This window comes from Meles meles, chromosome 8 (genome assembly GCF_922984935.1).
Source record: "Meles meles chromosome 8, mMelMel3.1 paternal haplotype, whole genome shotgun sequence".
NCBI classification, from domain to species: Eukaryota; Metazoa; Chordata; class Mammalia; order Carnivora; family Mustelidae; genus Meles; species Meles meles.
In genome coordinates, this window is record NC_060073.1 from 87,751,744 (window position 1) to 87,762,678 (window position 10,935).

The 10,935-nt window shown below is 41.0% G+C and overlaps 1 protein-coding gene across 4 annotated transcripts in view; it reads right to left on the reverse strand.

Annotated features, from left to right (window-relative positions):
* The window catches only part of PIWIL4 (piwi like RNA-mediated gene silencing 4), a 77,561-nt gene that overhangs the window by 45,133 nt on the left and 21,493 nt on the right, over positions 1–10,935 (reverse strand). The gene's annotated exons all lie outside the window — the stretch shown is intronic.

Sequence of the window (10,935 nt, forward strand, 5' to 3'; positions counted from 1 at the left end):
GCCACCCAGGTACCCCCAGAGTGAGGGTCTTTAAACCCTGTAGCAGTTTTTCAATAATTGTACAGATGCTCTGATTTTCTTCCTCTCAAAAGGCCAAGTCTAATTCCCTCCCATTAAGCATGGGCTTCTCTTAGTGACTTTCTTCTAACAAATAGAATGTGACAGAGATGATGGTTGTGTCTTCTGTGAGTAGGTCATGGAAGACAAACTGTAGCTTCCTCCTTGCTCTGTCTTTCTTAAATCATTTGCTCTGGGGGCTGTCAGCAGCCATAGCATAAGGACACTCAAGCAACCTTAGGAGATTTATAGGGTGAGAAACGGAGGCCTCATGTCAGCAACCAGCACAACTTGCCAGAAAAATGAGTCCCATAAAACTTCTCGTCAGAAACCAGGCAAGCTAGAAGACAAAAGAGTCATGTTTCTGAAGTGTTCAAAGAAGAAAAATGTCAACTCAGAATTCTAAAGCCAGCAAAGATACCTTCAAAATGAGGGTGAAATAAAGACTTTCTCAGAGAAAGAGAATTCAGAGTCAGTAGATCTATACTATAAAAAATGTAAAAGGAAATTCTTTAAGCTAAAGAAATATGAGAGTGTAGAGAAACTTGGATCTATATAAAGACATGAAGAGTGCAGCAATAAATAAATGTAAAATAAAATATCTTTTTTTTGCATTTTTACTTTCTCTAAAAGATAACAATCCAAAGCCAAAAATAGTAGCAATGTGTAAAAATAAAATGTATGCCAATAGCCAAGGACGGGAGGACTTGGGAATACATTATTATAAGGTAACACTATTCGGGAAGCACTATAACAGTATTTGAAGGTAGACTCTAATTAGTTATTGATATATTAGTAAACCTTAGGGTATTCAATAAAGAATTATAAGGACAATTATAAATACATAATAAGTCAATTATGGAGATAAAATAGGATCATAAAAAATGTTCAAATTACCTGAGAAAGCAAAAAAAAAAAAAAAGATGGAATAGAAAACACCTAGCCAGATGGTAGATTTTAATCCAACTGTATCAATGATTATATTAAATATATGTGGTCTAAATGTGACAATTAAAAGACAAGCTATATGCTGTCTACAAAAAAAAACCTATTTTAAATATCACACATAGATAGGTTAAAAGAATGGAAAAAAGATATGTCATGTAAATCCTAACTAAAAGAAAAATGGAGTACCTGTACTACTATCTGTTATGGGTGAATCAAGTCCCCCATATTCATATGTTGACATCCTAGTCCTAAGTACCTTAGAATGTGATCTGATTTAAAGATTAGTTCTTTATGGAGGTAATCATGGTAAAGCGAAGTCATTGTGGTAGGGCCTACTCCAGTATGACTGGGGTCCTTGTAAAAAGGGAAAACTTACAGAGAGACACATAAAAAAAAGAAAGATGATGTGGAGAGAGAGAAGGAGAAGGTGGGTATCTACAAGCCAGTGAGAGATCCTGGACCAGAACCTTCCCTCCCAGCCCTTAGAAGGAACCAACCCTGGCCCACACCTTGACTTTGGACTTCTATCCTCCAGAGCTGTGGTGCTTTATTACAGTAGCCCTAGCAAACTTGTATACTGTTAGACACAGTAGATTTTAAAACAAAGAATATTATCAGGGATGAAAAGGGAAAACTTAAAATGACATTAAGAACATTCAACAACAGCAGAATATAGCTCTTTTCAAGTGTATCTGGGACATTAACCAAGAGGACCATATGCTGAACTATAAAACAAACTTTAAAGGATTAAAAAAATAGATATCATGCAACATATATTCTGTGACCAATGTAAGACTCAATTAGAAAATGAAAACTGAATTATTTCCCAAAGATTCCATGTATTTAGAAATTTTATACACACTTGTAAATAATTCCTGGGTCAAAGAGGAAGTTTCAAAAGAATCTCTTTTTAATGATCTTATTTATTTATTTGAGAGAGAGAGAGTGCACAAGTCAGGGGGAGGGCAGAAGCAAACTTCTCACTGAGCAGGGAATCTGATGTGGGGCTCCATCTCAGGACCCTGAGATCATGACCTGAGCCGAAAGCAGACACTTAACCGAATGAGCCACCCAGATGCCTCAAGAATTTTTAAATTAGGACCAATTTAAACATATGCAAAATTGGGGGATATAGCTAAAGGAGTGCTTAGAGAAAAATTCATAGCATTAAACACTTTTTTAAAAGAGAAAGTTATCAAATCAGTAGTCTAAAAGCTTCCATCTTAGGAATCTAGAAAAAGAACAAAGTACACCCAAAGCAAGAAGAAAGGAAATAATGAGGATGAAAACAGAAATAGACACACACAAATGCATTAAATGGATATTTGACAAATTTTAAAGGCAACTCAATGAAGAAAGGATCATTTTTTTCAACAAATGGTGCTGGAATGATTTGTTATTTGCAAACAAGGGGAAATCTACCCATACCTCACACTTTATAAAAATTAATTCAAAATGAATGTAGACTTAAACGTAAAATGTGCAACTATGAAACTGCCAGAAATTAGGTATAGAAGAAAATATTTGTGATCTTTGATTAGACAAAGTTCTTATATGCACTACAAAAAGTACAATCTATGTAAGAACAAAATGATTTATTTGACTTTAACAAAACTAAACACTTGCTCTGTGTAAGGTGCTGTAAGGACAATGAAAAGGCAAATGAGAAACTGAGAAGAAATACTTGCAAATCACATTTTAATAAGGACTTTTTCCCAGAAGATATATAAAATTCTCAAAATTGAACAGTAAGAAAAACAATTTTTAAAATGAGCTGGGGATGCTTGGATGGCTCAGTGGGTTAAGCATCTGCCTTTGGTTCAAGTCTTGATGCCAGCGTCCTGGGATCGAGTCTCACATTGGGCTCTTTGCTCAGGGAAGAGCCTGCTTCTCCCTCTGCCCTTCCTCCCCACTCATGTGCTCTCTCTGACAAATAAATAACCTTTAAATTAATTAATTAACTAATTAAACAAGCAATGAATTAATTAATTATTTCATTAAATAAAAATTAAAATGGGCAAAATACCTGAATAGAGGCTTCACCAAAGGGGTAAAAACCGCACCAAAAAAATATGTGGGAGGCAACACAGCATACGAAAAATACTCAGTATCATTAGCCATAAGGGAAGTGCAAATTAAAACCATGGTGTGATCCTTTTACACACCTCATACAATATCTAAGACAAACAAACACACAAAAAAACACCACCCAAAGCCGACAGTGCCAAATGCTGGCAATAACACGGAGCAACCGGAACTCTCATATATGTTGGTGTGAGTGTAAAATGATACAACCACTTCGGAAAACAGTTTGGCAGTGTCATAAATTTAAACGTGTGCTTACACTATAACCTAGCAAACCCACTCTCACTGATCGAAGAGAATTGAACACTTACATTCACATAAGTCACTGTTCTTGTAGCTGTATTAGTTATCACTATTATTATGTATTATGTATTATGTATTATTATGTATTAATTATCACTATTAGTTATTAGTTACCACTCCCAGTTGTGGTCCAGATGTCCTTCAACAGGTGAATGGATAAGCAAACTGTGTTACATCTATTACTCAACAGTAAAAGCAATGAAATACTGATTATCACAACATGAATGAATCTCAAATACGTGTTGCTAAGTGGAAGTTGCCAAACTCAAAGGGTAACACTTTGCAGAATTCTACTCCCATGACATTTTAGAAAAGACAAACGAGAAGGATGGAGAACAGATCATTGCCAAGTTTGGGTATATAACAAGATGAAATTTATGGGAGATGGAACTCTGCCATGTGATGACTATGGTAATGGACATACACTCTAGGATTTGCAAAATCCCATCGAGTATATCATGAAGATTAATTTTTTCCTCTATGTAAATAAGGAAGAGAGTAAGTAAGCTAAATATACCAGTTTAATGACAAAGATGGTCTGGCTAGATAAAGAAAAAAAACCAATACAAGCTATTTAAAGGATACATTTTCAATACTGGGATGCAGTAGGTTGAAAAGAAGGGGGGTTAAAAAATACCATGAAAAGCGAACCAGGAAAGAGCTGGAGAAGCTCTCTTACTGTCTGAGAAGGTAGACTTAAGGCAAGAAGAAGTATGCCATATTATAATACATTACTGGCCACATAATAAGGACAATGTCAGTTTAATAGAAAGATACGACTCTTTAATGTCCATCCAATAATTTAGCCTCTAAATATAGAAACAGAGAAATCCATTCTCATGGGCATGAAAGATCAAACATGAAGTCTGAATTTGTGTCTGGGGTTTAACCTGCATCTATAAAAGGGTTTGCCATGTGATGTACCATTCAAAATTCAGTATTCAGGGGCCCAGTGGCCTGACTGTTCAGCAGCTCAGTGAAGGCCCACAAGTCTATGTGTGTCAGTCCACGTCAGCTTGTGTGCTCCGTGGCCAGTCAGGTAGCTGCGCAGAGTCTCCAACGCCGTGGGCTGTCAGCCCTCACCTTCCAACCGTGGACGGCTGCAGCATTCCTCTGGAGGTGCCCCCATGGAACGGGCTTCTTTCTCAGGTGGCACGTCTGTTGTCACATCCCTCGGTGGCCAGGGATTTGGGAAAGCAGTGATGGGCACATGGGTTGCCCATCATCCCTTGGTGCAGATTGCTAAGGCCTCTGCATCCAGGCTTGGCCTTCAGGTAGACGTGCCATTTCCATTTCATGTGGGAGCTTGTGTACCTTTTACGACTTTGATTCAGAGAAGACCCCAAGTGGGATAAGATGTCGTGACTTTCCCTTGGGCTTGGTCATTGTTATTCGCTAGGATTTGATTACACCGATGCAGTTATGTCTCAAGGGGTTTACACTCCTCGGAGGTAGATTATAAGACAGATCCCACAAAATAGCTGGGGCCTGTCACTGACAAAGGCTACAAACAGCCATCAGTTGGTGAGAGACGCCCGTCACTTCACAGTCCTGAGGAGGATGGAGGACAAAGGCAGAACCTGCTTCAGATTTAACTGAACTACTTCTACGGCCGCTGTTCAGATTTAGCTGCATTTTTGGTGAATTCATTCAGAAATGTGTGAAAATTCTCAGGTATGTAATTTGTGGTCTCCAACACTAGAGAAGCAATGACATGGGGGTGTCCTTTGTCACTGTGGGTGGCATGAAGTCAGGGATTCCTCTGGGGGAGTTTGTGTGCCCAGACCCCAGGCCTCATCTTATTTCCATTTGAGAAAACTGAATAGTGCCTACCTAGATCCATTTTAGTCTCTGGAAATCAAAAGATGGCCTAGGGCCTTCTCTCCCCTAAACTCTCTTGCAAGGTGGGCCTTCTGATAATGGCAGTACAAAGAGGCAGAGCAAATCTTCCCACAGAAGACAATTATGAAAACTGGACACAAATATTCAAAACAAATATTTGAAGTCACTGAAAAAGAAACACAGGCAGGTCAAAGACGAGAAGCACTTTGATCTTGAATTACTTGAATCTTGAATGAAACGGGTAGGAGCGGCAAGTTGTCACCTTCTTACCTATGGGCATGTTCTCCTACCTCTTTTGCTCTCTTTTCTTGTCTCGTTCTCCCCTTCTCTTTGACTATTGATAACTGCAGCCCCCATGGCTCAAGAAGACAGGTGATGGCATTCATGGTACAGAGTAATTGGAAGTTTAGAGGGAAAAATATGAAAGCGAGAGAGCAGCAGAAGTATTGAGATCCCAAATAAGCCTGCAACAAAATCTCTGGTTGACGCTGAACTGTGCGTGTAGTTGTGGGACCCTCAAGAGAAACTGCTGAAAATGCAGTGAGAACCAGATGGATCCTGGTGAATTCTGCAAGTCCACACTTGGACTGATGAATTCTTCAGTTACCACAAAGCTTAGGCAGCAGAAAGAAAAAAAACCTTACTGTTTTGAGGTTTCTAAGGTCAGAATGTGTGGTCGGGGTCCATCTGGAAATTTAGGGGAAATACAAGAATAAGGCGACCACAGAGGCAGTGAAGCCAAAATGGGAGTAGAAACGGTCGAAATCCTTGGTTGGCCACTAAATTACACAGATGCAGGGATAGATCCTTGCTCAAGATTCAGGATAAAAACACAGCAACTGGATACCTAAAAATGGAGTCGACCCACCAACTGTCGCACATGGCAGGGGTTCCCATTTCACAGTGTGGTTCAGGCAGGTCGACCACTTTATAGGAAAAAAAATAAAGGCAATCCTCAGAGAAATAAAATAGGTTCCAGATTTGCTAAAACATATCTCTAATGCCCACTTTTAAATTAAATATTATCAGACATGCAAAGAAAGAGAAGTATGTGACCATAATGAGAAAGTCAACAGAAATGTATTCCCAGCAAAAAAAAAAAAAAGTATTCCCAGTATGTCCCAATATTGGATTCAGCATTCAAAGACTCCCACGTGGATCTAAGAAACTCAAAGAATTGAATGAAAACATGTTGAAGGAATTAAAGGAAATCTTGGTATTAAAAAGTGAACAGGCAGGAAATCTGAATGAAGAAATGAAAAGTATAAAAAGGACCAAATAAAAATTCGCAAACTGAAATAAAAATTCAGTGGACAAGTGCAAAAGAAGATCTTGGGAAAGCAGTGAGGTTGAATAGAAGTCCACAGAAATTACGCAATCCAAAACACAACACACACACACACACACACACACACACACACACACACAAACCAGAGAGAAAAAAGGGAATGAAAAATGAATAAATCCTTAGAAACCCATGGAAGAATATATAAAAGGCAATAATAGGCAATAGACAATCAATCAGAGTTCAAAAATAAGGAGGAAAAGAGAAGAAAAAATTTTGAAGAAATCACATTTAGAAGGCCCCAACTTTAACACACAGATCCAAGATGCTCAATACACCAAAAGAGACCACCAAGAAGACCACCAAGAAGACCACCCAGGCACATCTCTCTTCAACTGATGGAAACCAAAGATAGGGAAAAAAAAAAATCTGGAAAGCAGCAGGAGATAATAATACCTTACGTATAGTGTGTGGTGGTTTGAAAATGTTTACAGACTCAAATTTCCCTCCTCTCCAGGCGTCCAACTACTTCCTTTCCTCTTGGGTGTGGACTGGACTCAGTGACTCACTTCTAACGAATAAAGTGGGCGCCATGTTGTGTGACTTTAGAGATTAGGCCATAAAAGGGTCTGTGGTCTTTTGCACTCTTGCTTTCTCCTTCTTTTTGCGCCTGTGTTTTCGAAGAAGCCACGCGCCATGTCATAAAGATGTAGTCAAAGGCCAGGGCTTCCAGCTAAGAGGCCAGCGAGGAACCAAAGCTTCCAGCCAACAGCCCCATGTGTGAGCTTGAATACACATCCATTAGCCCTGGTCAAGACCCCTCATCACTGCAATTCCAGCCAACCTGTTGATAGTAACCCAATGAGAAACCTCTAGCCAGAAATACCCAGCTAGACTGTTCTTCGAATTCAGACCCTCAGAAATGGATTGAGACAAGAAATGTTCACTGTTTCCAGTTTTCTCCTTTTTTAAAAATAATTTGTTACACAGCAGTAGGTAACTATTACAGGATTTGGTGTCTGGGAATGGGGTGCTGTTGCAAAAAAAAAATTAAAATGAGGTCATAGCTTTGGAATCAGGCAGTATTTTGACTTCAAAGTCAGAGGCTGGACTTTGAAGAGAGGTTTTTTAGGAGAATTAGATTTACATAAATACCCCAAGTTTTCAGTAAAAGGTGAAAAGATAGTATAAATGAAAGGAGTCCCAGAGAGCCCTAAAATTCTTCTGTGACTGAAGACTCAGGGCAGGACTGGGAAACACAAATACAGCTATGGGACGGGTATAGGATAACTATTAGAGAACCTTCGAAGAGAAAGCAGTCTGAGACACTTGTGCTGCTGGTAACATACAATCATGGAACAAGATGGATCCCTAAACATACAAAACTAAGATCCGAAGTGTGCCAAGAGCCTCTGGTCCAGGGCTGGGGGATGTCTAGGCTCTCATTGTCCAGTCTTCTCCCTGGACTCTCACATGATGTTTTTTTCCCACAGGAAAAAAGGAAGGGGGTTGATGCTCAGCCTCAAGTGAGTTTGGGTCAGGAGGTTGATCCCTGAGACACTATGCCCATGGTCAGGGTAAGAGGGGGAGGCTCGCCCACCCCATGTTTCCTCCTTTAGTTACTGCTCTGAGCTTGGACCACATCCTATTATTGTTCTAATCCAGGCAGTGACAGTGCCTGGGGCTCTGATGTGTCCCTAGGGTTAAAGGTGAGACCCTGGAGGGCCCAGGGTAGGGAAGGGGTTGGGACAGAGGGGACACAATGGGGTTATGGAGATTCTTTGAGTGGGACATTTTGGGCATTTAATAGACTGCTGAGAATGTCAACACTTGTGTGACCAGGATGCCTGGGTAGCTCAGTCGTTTAAGCATCTGCCTTCAGGTCAGGTCATGATCCCAGAATCTTGGGATCATGCCCAGCATCAGACTGGGCTCTCTGCTCAGCGGGGAGACTGCTTCTCCCTTTGCTCTCCCTGTTCGGGTACATTAGCACATTCTTTAAAACAATTTAATTCTTTAAAACAAAAGCAAAAACAAAACCCTTGTGTGACCAACCTGAATTTGTTCGTGACTACTTTTTTCTATAGTATGAGACAGCTGTCTTGTGTCAGACTGGTGACGCAAGATTTGTTCCCACTTCCAGCACATGACTTCCAGAACCCCTGGCTTCTCTTTTTGCCACTGGCATCTGGACATGTCTGTGTTCCTATTAGCACGATGCAAGGAGCTAGGGAGACTGACCCACCCCTGCCCACGAGGACCCCCTCCCCACATTGACCTACATGTTTCTTCCCTCGTCAGCTTTCCGGTTCCAGCAGAAGAAAAGCTATGCTGTCTCCCTCCCCGTTTTTACTTCATGTCCCACTAAATAGTAATGTCCTACTTCCCTATTTAAAATAAAAATCCACTGGGTGCCTGGGTGGCTCAGCTGGTTAAGTGACTGCCTTCAGCTCAGGTCATAACCCTGGAGTCCAGCATTGAGCCCTGCTTGGGCTTTCTGCTCAGTGGGGAGTCTGCTTCTCCCTCTGACCTTCCCCTCTCATGGGCTCGCTCTCATTCTCTATCCCAAATAAATAATAAAATCCTTAAAAAATAAAATAAAGGTCTGGATATGAGTTTCTTCTTTCTACTTCTTGTCACATGGGGTTGATGGGTTAATAAAGGAGAAGATTCGTAAAGTTTGAGACAGGAAGTAAGGGGAAGCACTGAGAACCTTCCAGAATCTGCATGTGGGAGGTGCTATGTTGCCGGTGGGGACAGGAGAGGCTGCAGGGAGCCTAGCATGGACGAAGCCATGACGAGGCTGTGTGGTCTTTCACCACGGTCACTCTTGGGCAGGGTCATCTTCTCTGCTCCTTTGTCCTTATCCCTCCAGTAGAAACCTGTCCCACTAGGACCCATGATCAGAAGGACTAGGACATCATGAGGATCTTGTCCTGTTTCCAGGTCCCTGAGCAGGAAGAGGTTCATGTAGCTCCGTCAGCCTGTGTTCAGGCTTGGGTCCAGCCCTCAGCCCCTCTCCTTTGTGTATTTATATTTTGCTTCTGTGGGTTCTTTTGGATTCTACCTCTTCTTTTTCATGTGTAGAGTTCTGGCCTCATTTCCTCTGGGCTTCCCCCATCTCTCACAGCAGGAGGAGTCATTCTTCCTGTGATTGTTCTTACCAATCCCAGGGAACCCCTGCCCACAGGCCTCTTGTAGCTTCGAGAGACTCATTTTCACACTCATCCAGGTCTTGCCCTCCTTCTAGGGCTGAGTCCTGGGTTATTTATTCCCTGATTTTTAAAAAAAAATCAGATTCTCGAATTAGTAGAGAGGAGGGATCCAACAGTTTTTATCTTAATTGAATTCCTGTTGGGTTGCTACCTTCTCTGCAGCTTGCCCCCTTCCTCTGCCCTTCCCTCCAGTTATCCAAGTGCTGGCTCTTGCAAACTCATGCAAACTCATGGATTTTTTTTTTTTTAAGATTTTATGTATTCAGCAGAGAGAGCGAGAAAGAGAACACAAGCAGGGGAGTAGCAAAGAGAAAGGGAGAAGCAGACTCCCCACTGAGCAGGGAGCCTGATGTAGGGCTTGATCCCAGGATCCTGGAATCATGACCTGAGCCAAAGGTAGATGCTTAAACGACTGAGCTAGCCAGGGGCCCAAACTCATGGGTTTACAAGAAAGAGTTTAATTTAGATTCACAGTTGGTTAGAAAATGGGACCCATAGCCTAGGGTCATCTTTTCTGAAGAAAGAAATGTAATCCTGGGCTGTGCAGGAGGGTTGGTGTGGAGGGAGGAGCCTAACAGAGGGAAGGAGAGCAGCACTGTGAGAAAGCACAGGCAGGATTGATGGCAAAGTGAGTGGATGGGTAGGGCAGCTGCCACAAAACAGCATTTGGCCTAAAGGTCGCATTAATAAAGATAATATCTCTAGAGCAGGGAGGTGTTCTACACTGATTATTCATTCAACTGATATTTGTTGTGTGGCAGATATATGACAGACTCTCTTTGATGTAGAAAACCTCAGTGGAAAAAAAAAAATGAAACAAAATAGGTCAACACTGCCAGCCTTGTGGAGCATAAGTTCTATAGCTGAGGGGCAATTTTGGCAGAGCCCTCAGAGTGGTAAAGGGACTTGAGTCCACATTTCAATGTTATTTTTTTTTCCTGTGAACAAAAAGTCAAGAGGAGATAGATACATGTTGTTTTCTCTATTAGAGTACAGCCAGGTGGAAGATTTAGGAAGAAATTAGCTGCTCAACATAAAAAAAATCTCTGAGTGGCCAAGAGAGTGGATCTTAAATGTACTCACCACAAAAAAAGAAATGGTAATTATGTAACTTGCAGGTGTAATTAACCTTGGGATGGTGATCTTTTTGCAATATATAAGTATGTCAAATCAACAGGTGTACATCTTTTTTTTTTTAAA